Source organism: Oryx dammah, unplaced genomic scaffold, assembly GCF_014754425.2.
Source record: "Oryx dammah isolate SB20612 unplaced genomic scaffold, SCBI_Odam_1.1 HiC_scaffold_27, whole genome shotgun sequence".
Lineage (NCBI taxonomy): Eukaryota > Metazoa > Chordata > Mammalia > Artiodactyla > Bovidae > Oryx > Oryx dammah.
In genome coordinates this window covers 107,201,344-107,217,369 of record NW_024070211.1, presented here as the reverse complement: position 1 = coordinate 107,217,369, position 16,026 = coordinate 107,201,344, and the positions used below count along the sequence as shown (strand labels likewise).

At 37.6% G+C, this 16,026-nt stretch overlaps 1 protein-coding gene across 1 annotated transcript in view; it reads right to left on the bottom strand.

Annotated features, from left to right (window-relative positions):
* The window catches only part of B3GALT1 (beta-1,3-galactosyltransferase 1), a 408,747-nt gene extending 394,614 nt beyond the window's left edge, over positions 1 to 14,133 (bottom strand). The window contains exon 1 of the mRNA XM_040229268.1: positions 13,115 to 14,133. The gene's annotated coding sequence lies outside the window, so the exon portion shown is untranslated. The remainder of the gene's footprint in view (positions 1 to 13,114) is intronic.
* Between the last annotated feature and the right edge of the window lie 1,893 nt (positions 14,134 to 16,026).

Genomic DNA, 16,026 nt, shown 5'->3' with positions numbered 1-16,026 from the left:
TGAGCACCAAAAGAATTGATGCTTTTGAATTGTGGTGCTGGAGAAGATTCTTGAGATTCCTTGGACAGCAAGAAGATCAAACCAATCAATCTTAAAGGAAATTAACCCTGAATAATCGTTGGAAGGACTGTTGCTGAAGCTAAAGTTCTAATACAAAGGCACCTAATGTGAAAAGTCAACTCATTGGAAATGCCATGATGCTAGGAAAGATTGAGGGCAAACAGAGAAGGGGGTGACAGAGGATGAGATGGTTGGATAGCGTAACTGACTCAATGGACATGAGCTTGGGCAAACTCTGGGAGAGAGTGAAGGATAGGGAAGCCTGGTGTGCTGCAGTCCACGAGGCTGCAAAGAGTTGGACATGACTTAGCGACTGAAAACATCTCTACTACTAGAATGTAAGCCTTCACCACCTTGTTCACTACGTAACACAAAGGAGACTTTTAGTAAATGTTCCTAAAATAAACGAATGAATGAATGAGTGAACCATCCAGAATCCTTTGTCTATTCCTTTTATTGTAAGAAAAATGAAATACAGAAGTGATACTGGACAAGTTTATTTCACTAGGATGCTTACAACTTCAAAGGGATCAACACTGTAAGAGTTCAGAGTGGAAATGAGCCTCTAGAGTCTTGATATAAATGTCACGTGTAATTCATTCATGTACTCATCTCAAACATAACACTACTTTGAAGGCTAAATGCCAAGAAATAAGCAGTCACTGTAAGGTAAAGTCCAAGGTATTTAATTACTCTAAGAGCAGTCCAGTGGTGGCCCAATCTCATTGACATTCTTTTGCTGTTGCGGATGAGTGAATTAACATTTCTGAGAGCTGCCTTTAGGGGCAAAACGGTTTCGAAATATTGAAAAGTTCTAATTGATTTTATATTTAAGAGGCAACTATAAACTATAATGTTTGAAACATTGGTTTGATCTTGAATATAAAATGTATTGCTATTTCTTATTTTGGTTCATTGTTGTCTTTTAAGTTTTAACTTCAAGCTAAAATCAAGGAAAAAATTTTTAATAAATGCTTAAGTAGAAAAACTGAAAATTTCAGATTTGAAAACTAGAAATACTTATATTAGTTACCTAATGTATTAGTTTTACTAAAATATTATAATATAATTATAATGCTGTGTGTGAAGTCGCTCAGTCGTGTCCGACTCTTTGCGACCCTGTGGACTGTAGCCCGCCAGGCTCCTCTGTCCATGGGATTCTCCAGGCAAGAATACTGGGGTGGGTTGCCATTTCCTTCTCCAGGAATTATAATGCTATATTAATATAAATATTTTTATATTTAGTTAACATATATTTTTCTATTTGATTTCATTTATTATTTAATAGATATGTTATCAGAAAGAAAAAGCAAATTAGCTCAAAATATCCACTTTAGAAAGGTCTTTTCTAGTTTTGTAAATTCAAAGTCCTTTTCCATTTGCTATCACCATATGAAGTTAACCTCATGAAGTTAGTTAAAAGGACAATAATTTTTAATTACTGTACTTTATTAAAATATATCATGTAATTAACACCATTGACTCCTTACATGTCAATTTTTAAAGGATATCCTATTATTCTACTTTAGGAATTTATTAGCAAACCAATGAAATGATCTTACTCAATTTAGAGTTAAAAGTTTCACTATCCCAGGTAGCGTGATAGACCAACCATCACTTAAGGGTTGCAGTTCAAACAATTATCAAAGAGGCCATAACCACCTTTTTGGGAAAATCTATTCCTACAAATCATTCTTCAAAAGATTCTTCTATTGCCACCCCAGGAATAAGTTACAATCAACAAGTCAGTTGAAAGCTCCAAAAACATTAGCCAAGATGATGAGCCGTATTTTTCTTTTAGATCTATGTATTAGCAATGTATTCAAGAATTACTATGCTCACACATAAAAAATGTACCCATGGGCAAGCACTCTTGCCTTTACAGGAAGCACAATATGGGCATCTTTTTTTCCTCCTATGTCAAGGTCTGTCTGGGGTCCCAGTGTGGCATAAAATCTTTAGATGTTCGTAGCTACTCTAGAGATGTATATAGCCAGATGATCCAGTTATGGTCAAATCAAGAGAAGATCCCAAAAAACAGAAACAGAAAAAGATAATTTTCTCTAAAGATCATATCAATGGCATCCCAAAGGAATTTGTCCTGATTACTTATCACTTAAAGTGATGAAATAAAACTAGGCATATTAAAGCCATATTTTGGAAGTGCCACTGAAGAAGGTTAACTTGTCATTTTCTGGTCATTATTTAACTAGCATTTTAACAAGTCCTAAAATAAAAGTATTCTTGCTTTTCATTCTCTACAGCTGATAGTTTGGTAAATAAACCCATCAAGTTCTCAATTTGTTAAGACTGACAGAGGCTGAGAACACCTTTGTAAATGGCATCTTCTATGCCAAGAGTTCTTAAAGGCTTTTAGCAGAAATTATTCAATTATTCCTGTGAGGCTATTGTGACATTAAGTGGATGTTTTTCTTCAAAAAATTCAGATGCAAGAAGGTGAAATGATGTTTCCAAAGCAACTAAAAGCCATTTTTCGAGTGTCAAATCAAAAACTTGAAAGAGAGTCAAATATTTCCTTCTGCTGGGAGTTTAAACTCTTCCTTCTGAGCTTCTGCTCTATGTCTATCTTGTGCTGCCTCTCTTTCACACAGACACACACACACACTCTTGACCTCTCCTCACCATCTCGAAGCCAGCCATGCATTTTCATTTGCTTCACTCATCTCCTCCACCCAATTTGCTGCTTTTTCTTGGGGAAAAGTAAACATAATTTCTTTCATCCTTTAAGAGCTTTGAGATGCTTTGACAAAGGGTTATTTTCTCTCTATCTCTGTTTCTATAAAGTTAATGTCTTGTGTATTTTGAATATTAAAGGATTAAAAATGATGCATACTTCTGTGCTTATAAAAATTAAGAATGGTTTTTGATGGAATTATAAAGACTAATTCAAATAAAAAGCTTTAGAAAAGCTTTTATTTCTAAGCAGTCACTTCCAGTGTTGTCAGATTCACAGTCAAATATAACAACTCAACTCTCTTCCTCTTAACAAAATGTGCCAATTTTTTCTTCTGTAAAGATTTCCTTTTACTGCTAAATCCTTTAGTCTCATAATACTAAATATACCAAGATTACTATCTAATTATTCTGACTGACATATTTCTGCCTTCTGAGAAATGAGACAATAGTGCTACCTTTTAAAAACTCATTTCTGAGACAATGCCTTCAAGGAAAATGTGGTGATGTTTATCACAGAATATAAGATCTAGATTTCATTTAAGATTGTTCCCATTTGAAACATAATGATGGGAGTATCAGAGAATAAACGGTAAAAGCAACATGCAGCTACAAATTTTTGTTTGCTAACAAATTTATCCAAATTGTGGAGTTGACAAAGAAAAAGGCAGGTAAATAAAAAGCCTTGAGGATCTTATCATGTTGCAATATGAGAGTTACATAGTTCCTTTAATATAAAATGGAAGCAAAAATAAATATAAAAGTGCAATCACCAAGTCAAAATTCCCTTAAAATTCCCCACATCTTACATGCAGACTGAGTAGACCGATTTGTAATTATTTTAAATGGAGACACAACCTTCCTTTCCTTCTTAAAGTGTATACACACTTGGGAGAAGTATCACATTGATTCAAATTCACCGGAAGTTATAGAAGACTGACAGTGGATCCCTTCCTGAGACCAGGTTTTAAAAGAGGCAAGATGATGGAAATCTGAAAAGAAAAGGGAGAAAGAGACTAAGGAGCAAGAGGCTGGCCTTAAATAGGAATCTGATCTCCTTCAGAAAGCTCTTTACAATCAATCCTGAAATTCCATGTAACTGCCACCATCTATCACATCAACTTTAACACTCTGTCCTTATTTGTTTCCCAGAATAACAAGCCCATCCCTTTTCTTAGATTAGGATGTTTTTCCATTCTTTGAATGTCTAACCTCCCATTGCTTTCAAAGCACTTTTTCTGATAGGCTCACTACATAACCTAAAAGAGATATTTTAAAAAACGAATTCTAGGTCATAGCAGAGGGAACAGAAACCAGAGCTGACAGCACCGATTTTATAAATCCCTGACTTCCGTGTACCTTTTTATTAACATTTTAGCAGACGTGTATTGAATCACTACTTATGCTACATTTTAATTCTTGCAAACTTTAAAAAGAAAAAATCCATTTTAAGGGAGCTATTGAAGAGGCTATCAAATATTGACAGGCTCCACTCTTCACCCTAGGATAGCCCTGTGTTTCTGCTGGCCTTTTGAGACCCGAACATCACTGTGCCCCAGAAAAAGGCTTGACGCATTAATAAAATACAAGCTTTGGTAAAGACCTGAAGAAAACTTGATTCTTCTACATGTCAAAGCTGGGCCTCGTTCTGAAATCTGAGCAGATGGAGGAGCAGAGGGGAAGGAGAAGTTGCATACTTCTGAAGTGAAACCACACACACTGAATCTGTGTCTTTCAAGCTTGTCAGCACTTCTTATCAAAGACAGATTTCAAAACATTATTCAAGTACCTTTAATGCTGAGCTGAAAAACTCAACTTGTCTAGGATATTAATTCTTAACAGCACAGATGGTCGCTGTACCTGGTGGAGGAAACAGAACTACCTGGATACACCATAATCCTATGCTTTCTTTCTGCCAATTGAAACTGTTTTCCGGAGTCATTAGAGACCGGGGTAACCCAATGCCTCCTCTCCCAACTCCAGCAGGGTTTTGTCCCTGCAGTCTTTTAGTCTCCTTATTTTTTTTTCCTGCATGTGGCACCAGGGGGCCTCCTTTTCTTAGGCAAACCCTCTTTACAAAGCTTTAAGGATAGACTCCATCCAGGTTTTCCTCTGACTTCACTTTCTCTCATTTTAACTACAGGCATGGCCTGAGGCTGACTCCTCAATTCACACGGCTTCTTTCCTTCTCCTTTGTCCCTTAGAAATTTAATCCAATCTGGCCTGAAGCAGAACTACAAAGGAGGAAGATTGTTTTCAGCAGCCAAATCCTCCATCTCAGTAGTCAGTGATGGGTGCCTTTTAGCATTTGCTTGAAATAGATTTTAAATTCAAAATGTGGCTGTTCTTGGAATACCCTGCTGCTGCTGCTAAATCGCTTCAGTCGTGTCCAACTCTGTGCGACCCCATAGACAGCAGCCCACTAGGCTCCTCTGTCCCTGGGATTCTTATACCCTAGGCACCTCTTCTCTTTCTCTGGCCTGGAATGCTATTCCCTCCGGGGACTGGCTCACTCTTTGACCTCCCTCAAATCTTCAGCCTCCCCTGACCATCCTCTGTAATATCACAGTCTGCTGCCCTTCTCCCTCTTGGCTCTCCTTACTGTGCTCAAATTGGTGTTTTCCTATAACAGCTGCAACTTCTGACACGTATATACCTTACTGATTATATTTATTAGTTTTAATTATTGTTTTATCCTTATAGAATATATGCTCTATTTTGTTCACTGATTGGTCCAGAATGGTGACCAGCACTTAGTAGGTGATTGATCAGTATTCCTCTAATTGAGTTGAGAAACTTCCCTCTGCTATCCACTTCTTTTTTTCTTTTCACTGCCAACAGCCTCATCCAGGTTTCCTCTCATGGTAATTAGCTGATTAGCATGCTAATTAGATTTCCTATTCCCCTCTCTTTAATCCATCTCCTTTACTGTTGGCTGATTTGCTTCTTCAAAACTCACATTTATCTTCTCATTATCCTTCTCAGAAACCTTGACTGTAAGACCAAGTCCAAATTCTTCTGGGACTTGAGGCTCTGCCCACATGAGAACCAACTCCATCCAAACTCGTCTATGCCCACACTTCCAATGACTCTAGTCAAGCTGGTATTGGTTTTGTTCATTGAAGAAACATTCGTGGACCTCCTACTCCTAGATCCTATGTTGCAAAAAACAAAGTTCTGTCAGTTCAGGCAACTGAGCTAGAAGAATATAAGTTTAAACAAAAGCATTTATGTTGCACGGAGGAAGCCAGTTCTGGCTCCAAGTTGGAACTGTTTCTTTGATTTAATTTTCGTTACTTTTGTTATTATAATCATACAGAATGGTTTGCCTCCGAGAATCCTGCCCCTCTGCCTGACTATTAAACTAAAGTGCCTTTGTTCAGAACCCTGTCCACCCCACCTGTGGATGCAGGAAGGAAGAAATGAGCACAGCCCCTGCCTGTGGCTTACCATTCTCAGAAACATTTGCGAGATTAATGGCCTTTTTACTTTGCTTCCTTACCTCCCCTCATCTCTAACTTCTAAAAGAACCTGACATCCAGACCCCAGGAAGATGGTTATTTTCACGGGCTAAGCCTGCCATCTTCTTGGTCTGCTGGCTCCCCGGTTAAAATCTCTTCCTTACCTCAGCACCTCGTCTCTTGGATTCATCGACCTGTCGTGTGGCGAGCAGAGTGAGCTTAGACTCAGTAACATTTACGTTAAAGAAGAAACTGAGTCCTCAGAAGACACACATGTGGTCGACATCGGTACACGTTGTCCCCATCACTGAAATGCCTCTCTCCTCTGCCTTTCCTGTTTTGGGGAAACAAGCCATACCTATTCGTAAAGGTTTAATTTCAATTTACTCTGTGATGGATGCCTTTTAAATGCCATAATATCTTTGACTACACATACTCAATAAATGTGTTGTCCTTCCACAAATATTCTGAAGTCTCTTTCCTTGCCTTTCTTCTCCTCATCTAAAGAAACACCGATTTAGACTCACAGACTTCAAGAAATAGCTTTTATGGTTGCTAGGGGGAAGGATGAGGGGAAGGAATAGTTAGGGACGGGCATGTACACACTGCTCTATTTAAATGGATAACCAACAAGGACCTACTGTATAGCACAGGAACTCTGCTCAATATTATGTGGTAGCCTGGATGAGAGGGGAGTCTGGGGGAGAATGGATGCATGTATATGCATGGCTGAGCTCCTTTGTGGATCACCTGAAACTATCACAACATTGACTGTTAATCAGCTCTACCTCAATACAAAATAAAAAGCCTAACAAAAAACACTGGTTTCTAGACTCCACAGGACTCTCCCATCCCAAAGTGCTTCTCCCACGAGTGCTTCTCTGTGCCTCAGAGCCTGGATCCAAAATGGGAACAGAAGCTCGGAAAGGGATCTGAACCTCTAGGGAAGGGGTGAAGGGCTTGCACTGCGGATTGCTGAGAAAGCTGCTGTCCCCAAATGGTGCCATCTTTTTACGGCCATCTCTAGGCACTTCAAGGTCTCACCACTTCTCCTCTTGACATGCAGGTTGTCAAGATGATGAAGTCTGTGGTTTCTGCAGCACTATGCTACCCCACTGTTAGGGGGAGCACACTGACTGAAACTGCCCACCCTGGCCTGGCACCATAGTAACCATCTGCATGAGTTGTTTTACGACAGGAGGTCCTGGTAAGGAACACGGAACTAATAAGCCACCACCAACCAGAAGAGTTCAGGACGGGTCAAAAGGGGACACATGTCTGACCACCTCCCAGAATCCTTCTCTCTGGCATCCATTTTGGCTGAACAAGGTGTGCACCACCAGGAAGACTCTGAGTCAGAATGATTGGCTAAAGACAACCCAGAGACTAACCCCATCACCATAAACCCAAGACTGTGAGCCATGTGGCAGAGCAGTTCTCCTGGGTTCCCTTACACTACTGCTCTCCACCCGGGTGCCCTTTCCCAATAAAATCTCTTGCTTTGTCAGCACATGTGTCTCCTCAGACAATTCTTTTCCGAGTGTTAGACAAGAGCCCGTTTTGGGTTCTGGAAGGGGTCCCCCTTCCGGCCACACTGCCACTAATGCTTCTGAGGTTCTTGATCCAGAATGCTCTCCTAAATTATCCTCCTCATGTTACTCCTCCCTGCTTTTGAACGTCTACTCTATTTACTATGATATACATACATTAAACAATCTAGAATTTGACATTATTTGTCTTGAGTTTTGGGGTTTTTTCGGGGGGAGAGTGCCATATATTGATCATTGTGGAAATTCTTAAAGGCATAAATTATCTTTCCCACAATAGTAGTTGCCAAACTTTGCTAATCAGTAAGGCCATCAATAGCATATTTTTTTAAAAATCAGATTCCAAGACCCAGACTCCAATCTGAAAAAGTGCAGCACTTGTCTAGATTCTAAGGAATTCATATTTTTAGAAAGCTCCCCAAATAATTGTTATAATCAGCCAGCCATGGGTATCACTCCTATATATATGTTTTCCTTGGAACAGATAGTAGCATAATCTCAAAGCACCCTGTGACCTGAAAATTATTTACTCTTTAACTATTAAAAATTCATGACCAAAGCCTCTGATTTCTACATAGTATTGTTTCACCTAGGTTTCAGATTCCAGTACTGATTTTGTGAGCACCATGTAATATTTAAAAAATTTTAGAATTCAAAACACCTAAAATTTCATCACATATACATACATATTTTATGTGGAAACAGCCATTCCAAGCACATATTTGTAGATTCTAAGTTTTCTTTAACATAACATTATGTTAAATACTTTGTAAATGTCATCATTCTTCAAAGTAGTAAAAATAATATTTCACTGAGATAAAGGCACTAATTAACTTAATATCCCACTTTTGGTTTTCATTATTTATCATTCCCCTATAATTTTAAATTTTGTTTAATTGATACCTGTGAAATAAATAATTCATTGATATAACTGAATTATATTTATCTATTTAGAAATACATATTAACAAAATATACATCTTTTGTTGTATCTTTTTAAAAATGTTCTAATACTTGAACAGTTTTTGTCCAGTTTGTTTTCTTCTTTTTGGACTTTTAAGACAATCCTTCATAAATGACACTACTAAAAGTCACGCAGTCTCATCTGTACATTCTTGGGGTTCCTATATTTTGCCCTAATTTCCCTATTATCCTGTTTTCAGGGGGTATTTTCTAACATCAGCTACACTACAAGGAGGAAAACTGTACATACTATAGTACAGATGAGTGTTTTTAAAAACAGGGCTTAAAGGTCCCTTATTGAAGAAGACTCTTGAGATTCCCCTGGACAGCAAGGAGATCAAACCAGTCAATCACAAAGAAAATCAATCCTGAATATTCACTGAAGGACTGATGCTGAAGCTCCAATACTTTGGTCACCTGATGAGAAGAGCAGACTCCTTAGAAAAGACTATGATGCTGGGAAAGATTGAAGGCAGGAGGAGAAGAGGACAACAGAGGACAAGATGCTTGGATGGCATAACTGACTCAATGGACATGAGTTTGAGCAAGCCCTGGGGGATGGTGAAGGACAGGAAAGCCTGGCCTGCCACAGTCCATGGGATCACAAAAAGTTGGACATGACTAAGCAACTGAATGACAGCAATACTTGTTAAAAGTGAGGAATCCTGGACGCTTCAAATTACTCAGACATTTAGGTTTGGAATCTAAGAGAAAGAAATTTAAATAACAACTCCACGTTATTTTATGCATACTAAAGTTTGAAAAAAGTCTTCTATATACCACTATATCAATGACTTTGCAATCTAGATTTAAGATATACCCAGTGCCAACAGACCTCTTATACTACTTCTTTATGAAATTTGTATATATATATATTAATTCTGTGATCAATAACACAAAATTGTTCTCTTTCCCTCCCACCTGGACCCTCCTGTAGTAGAGTGTGCCTTTTTTTATCTTCACATTTCTGTCACTGTTGAGATTCTGTTTTGTACATAAAAACTGCTCATTCGTATTAGTTAACTTTTTTAACCAGATCTATACTCCATTAAATAGGTTAATCTTGAACATTACAGAAAACTATTTACATGATTTAAAGTAATTTCCTTATTTTTTTCCTTAAATTATAATCCTCATTTAGTGTCTTCAAGACTTTGTTAATAGATTCCTACAGTATTTGATATAGGGCTATCTACATAATAACAATATAGGGTCACTGAAATTCTGTCATATGTCAGATGACAAAGACTCTCTCCTTGACCAAACCTGGGTGAGGATCCTCTGAATCCTCTGCTCAGCTAAGCTCTGACCTTGGGGTCTCTCCTTGGCCTGCCTGCTTAGTTCAATTCTAGCAAGAATTCTGCTGAGTCAGTTTAGGGACTCTTCCTCTGGTATCTCTGATATTAGATCAGCTTCTACACACACACAACAGACAAACACACACACACACACACAAACATACCCATATTTTCTCTCCCTGACCTGCCTTCAGCAAGGATCCTGTTGAGTCAGTCTTACAAGAATTCCTCTGGCCTTGGTAATTTTCCATCCATCCACTGATCCCCACTTTGCTCCTAGGCTATAAATCTCCCATTGTCCTTGCTGTATTTGAAGGTGAGCCATCTCTCTTTCTCTTGTGACAAAACTTCATTGCTATAGTCCTTCCTGAATAAAGTCTTCCCTACTGTCTTTAACAAGTGTCATGCCTCCTTCACACAGGCACTGTGCCATATTTCAGACAGAAAAATGAAAGGAGGAGTACTTACACAGGAGAAAGTCACATTCTAGTATGGAAGTCCATCTCATCAGAAATGTTTACAAAGCAGTACAATCAAATCTAAAGCATGCACTCAGCATACAGAAAAAAAAATACTGTAACTTAAAAGGACTAAGAAGAATCTTTCTTGTGGCTATATCTGCATGGCTGAATTTAACAGGATAGGAAAATTAAGAGTGCCAAATTTGATGTAGGCTGTATAAACACTGTTATTCATGTCAAAAAACTAGCTATAAATAACATCAAGCATGGCCTATTTTCATATTGGATCCATAGAATACTCATAGTTCATTTTTTGAAACAAAAATATCTTTGATATACTCTGTATATTTTCATTTTGATGGTGTAGTTTTAGAAAAGTCTTTGCTCACTATGACCTCTTTCTATCATGGAGAATAGAAGGTATACACAGACACATGTGCATAAACCCTTAGGTATACACACACGCTTATCTCATAAAAATGCATGACCACAGTGGATATTGCCAGGGGGAAGTTCAGAGTCTTAATCAATGTCATTACCAAGTATAAATTAATTAAATTAAAAAAAACCTAAGACAATGAGAAAACACGACATAATCACTTGAATGGCTAAAATTTACAACACTGACAACACCATATGCTGGCAAGGATGTGGAGCAACAGGAACCCGCATGCATACTGAATAGAAAATGGTACAGCCACCTTGGAAGGCAGTTTAGAGATTTCTTATGAAACTAAACATACTTGAACCATATGATCTAGGAATCACACTCCTTGGCATATATCCAAATGAACTGAAAACTTATGTCCACATAAAACTCTGCAGTTAAATGTTCATGGGAGCTTTTTTTTCCACAACTGTCAAACTGGGAAATAACCAAGATGTCCTTTAATAAGCTATGGAAAACCAAACTGTGGTACATCTGCACAATGAATATTACTCAACAATATAGAGAAACGAGCTAAGTGAAAGAAGCCAGTCTGAAAAGGCTGTCTGCTGTATGGCATTCCTGAAAAGGCAAAGCTGTGGAGGCAGTAAACCAATCACAGGTGGCCAGGATTTCACTGAGGGGAGAGAAGGGCCAACAGGGGAAATACATGGAATTTTCAGAGTAGTGAAGATATTCTATGTGATACACTAACAATGAAAATGAGTCATTACGCATTTTTCAAACCCACAGAATGCACAATACAAACAGTGAACCTTTATGCAACACGTTAATAAAGAAAAATGTATCAATATTGGTTCATATCAATCACAGAAAATGTACCATACCAATAAAAGATGTTAATAATGGGACAAATTATGTGTGCTTTTCAGGGAGGATACGCAGGAGGAGCTCACTGCAGTTTTCAATTAATTTCTCTGTAAAACTAAAACTGTTCTAACAAAAATCTGTCAATCACTTAAAAAAAAAAAAGCAAACTCTAAGACACAGCGGTTATAAAACCAAAGCAAACCAAACCAAAGGTCCTGGTTATATAGGACAGCTTCTATTGACAGAACTGTGACCAAAGGGTATTTATGTGCATCTTTCATGGAGATACCACTGGACATCTCAGTTGTTACCTCTTAACCTTGAGGTGGTAACTGCGGTGGTACATGTGACAATACTAGAAAATACGGCATAAAAAGAAGCACCAGACTAGCTGAGTCCCATCAGCCTGTATCCTCTAATTCTGCAATATTCGGTCTGGGTTTGAGTCAGGCCCCAAATCTGTCGAATGCTTACTCAGTTTCTTTTGAATGAGATAACTTAATCTTACCCAGACCAGACCAAATACGGAAGGGAGCCCTAAACTCTGCAGTTACCTCAGGCTGCAGGCGCTCCTTCTATCCCCTGGAGGTATATTTTGTCTTCTGTAAACTTGCCCAGAGCCCTAGGAGAACAAGGAGTTCTGTGAGAACTGATGTGCCTATGTGGGTCCTCCAAGAGAGGACTTCTTTATCATTGTACAGATGGACATGGAAGGAAAACACTTGTTCAAGTGTCGTGATACAAAATACTAGGCAATCTTTAGGGAAAATGAACTTCATAGGAAAATTTAGAATGCAAAGTATCATTTTTTTTCCCTCTATGAAAAGCTTCTCTAAATCCAGATTCTGATCACAGGGACATATACAAAGCTGGGGATACACTTCAGAGTTTTCAAAAAAGCAGCATCTGTTGCTCCCCAGTATAGCTCTTCTACACAGTGGTTTACAGATGTACTGAGATTCCATCTCTTCAGATGCTCGGGGGCTCAGCACCAGTTGTCTCTGGGAATGAGTGGCCTCTGCAGAGTACCACAGGGACATTACCATTTTCTGTATGCCCGCAAGAAGGAAAAGGCCAAGAAGCACCTCAAGAGAGAATCTTTGCTAACGATATTTTAATCCAAAGTGGCCAGACTGGTGCTTTGCAGTTCCCACTGTGTCTACGTATCATCCAACTTCAAACATAAAGATACTATCTGTGAAGGAATTATTTCTGCACATATTCCACATGAAAGGTGTAAAGCATGAACGACAACAGAGCTATAAATAAATTCGGAACATCTTTAATACTTCTGATAACATAGCCTAATTTTACACCACGGTTTCATTAATTTTCGAAGGTTACAAAAACCAAAAGTAGGAATCAGTTATTACCTTATAATGGAAACTTCTGCACTCGCCTCAAGGTAAAGCGACGGTGTCCTCAGGCAATCCCTCCTCCCCGGGACTGAGCAGTTCTTGAAGCGTCTCTACCAGATCTAAGGGGAAAGAAAAATACATCAATAATCTTCTAGGTGCACTTCAGCTAACACTCATACTCCGTTTCAGGTTATTCCGATTCTTTTTGCCATTTCATGAAATTTCCACATATCTCGCATCAAACTATCTTGTACAAAACGGCACCCTTTACAGAAGACATAATTTGAATGTGGGAATTTTCTTCCTTTGAGTCAATAATCTCATCCATCTTTGAAAGGATGCCTTCTTTATCTAATGTAATACTGTATTAACTCTTTTTCAGCAACTACTAGACTTACTTTCCTTAGATCACAATTTTATACTTTTTGGTCTCCTTAGTAACAACAAATGTTTCTACAAGAGAAGTTGAAAATTGTTAGACTTCTATAAGTTCTGTCTCTGGCTTTGCTAAGGCTGTTTTATTGCTTTACTCTGCTGTGAAATAAACTAACACATTTTGTTCCCTAATCTCCTACGTCTAATTTTTTTTTTCTGACCTAAAAATCCTTACCAGAGCCTTAAGTATCCCATCAAGTTTATAATAATACTGACTTGAGCCAGTGAAAAAGTATGCTCTGCCAGCATGTTCTGTAAGATAGCCTTCCATCACCACACAGTTTCAGACATTCTTTTTCGGAACCAGCAAAGAAAATAAGCTGGCTTTGGCAGTCAATCATGGACTGCTCTGATTCGATGAATCCATTTTCTACAGGCTTTACTTGGCAGGCTCTTCCCACTGCCTGCAAAGTGACTAGTTCTTTGTAAACCTCCTTTGTAATTCTACCTACCTTCTACATCCCAAAATGCTATATGTTATTGAAAATATATTTTAAAGAAGGACTTTTAGAGGAAATATCTAATTTTGGAGATTTTTTCCTTTTCACTTAAAAATTTATTGAAATAAATTACAATAAATATTTACAATATTGCGTTAATTTCTGCGGTACAGCAGAGTGATTCAGTTAAACATACATATATATATATATATATATTCTTTTTCATATTATTTTCCTTCTACAATCTGTCACATATATGTTCGTTACTCACAGAACTGTCTTGAAGATAAGTGAAACCAATGGTTACTGCTGTGTAAAGCGTAGAGGAGTCTGGAAGAAGGGCTATGTTCCTAGCTCTGAAAATTAGGATTATTTACGTCATTTGGCATAATATAAGTTCCATGTTATTTATTAGTATATTGTAAGAGTATATATTACATACATATATTATTTAGATAATAGATTATTAACACTGGAGTTATTTAGATTATTACTGATGGGTTTCACTTTTCAAATGGAGGTTCATAGTACAAAGTTATAAGTTGAGTGGTACTTCTGAATTCTACATGTAAGAATCTTATTCTCTATATTTTTGGAATTCTTAAGAGCAAATGGTTAGAGACTGGGGAAGATAGGGCCAGTAAAACCTCCAAGGAGAGACACAGAGTAGGTTTTTAAATAATATTGTCCTTTCTTATTACTTTTATAATCACAGACACAAAAAAAGCACATACTTCATGGTTACATTTCAGTGAAGTTCTAGAAAGGATAGAAAAGAGGCTGTAGTAATAATCAAAACAGTGGTTATGAGAGATTAACTGGAAAGTAGCAGGAGGGAACTTTCTAGAATAATGGAAAAACTATATATTTGGTTGAAATAGTGGTTATATGAATAGACAGACCTGAAAAAAAGAAAAACAACTATGAAGCCATGTCTATAAAATCTACATTTTATTGTAAGTAAATTATACCTCCATTTAAAAATGGGACTCAAAGAGATCTCTAGATTTTGCAGTGATTTTGAATCAGAGAGTTTTTAAGAAGCAGTCACTACCTTTTTTCCTGGTCAGCAAAAAACATTTCATCCTTTCTTTCATTCAAGTATCCACTCAACAAAGATTTATTAAGCACAAATATATCCAGAGCTAACACAATGGCAGTGAGTTAGAGAAAAGAATGGCTAGCAAAATAGACATTGCTCCTATTATGGAGTTTAAGAGTCTGTCACGGGAAAACAGAAAACTCAAATGCACAAAGACAAGGAGTTATGGCTGTAGCATTGAGGGCAAGCCCCATGTTTTAACAAAGGACTTATATCAAAACAGAATGAAGTATTTTATGCTAAATCCCAAGCTAACCTGAGCTGAGAATATTGGTGTTCGCTGAGTCATTAAAAGCTGTTAGAGCAATCAGACCAAAGCAAACCAACTAACACTTTTTTGTATTAATCCAACTCTATATATTCTTAAAGCTACTGAATCAAAACATCAAAACACTTTTCATGTCAAATTTCTTTTTTTTTTTTAACAAACAAAATTTAGGTCTTGTACACCCTAGGGCATCTTATATATACAGCTGTCCATGAGGATAACATGGTGTTAAATAACTCTCTTTCCCATGAGCAAATCCCAGCTGGGAAGACAGGTGCATCTACTTCTGGTGACTATTCCCAGTGAGGGATTTACAAGCTCTCCTAACAAGGAGTATTATGCATATTCACACGAAACCCAAGCTTGTGACTGGTGCGGTACTTCATATACAAACAAAGGACAACCAGGAATAGATCAGCATTCCAATATAAAATGATATCAGGCCAACACAGCTCCCTCCCCAAACAATTTTAAATGAAGTCCCTCTACGGGCAATCCAATTTTTGAAACATACAAAAATTTTCCTTAGCCTAACTGGTATAAAAAAATCTCCTCGTTCCTTTTTATTAAAGGTTTTCTAACCAAGGGAACATTTCATGCAAAGATGGGCTCGATAAAGGACAGAAATGGTATGGACCTAACTGAAGCAGAAGATATTAAGAAGAGCTGGCAAGAATACACA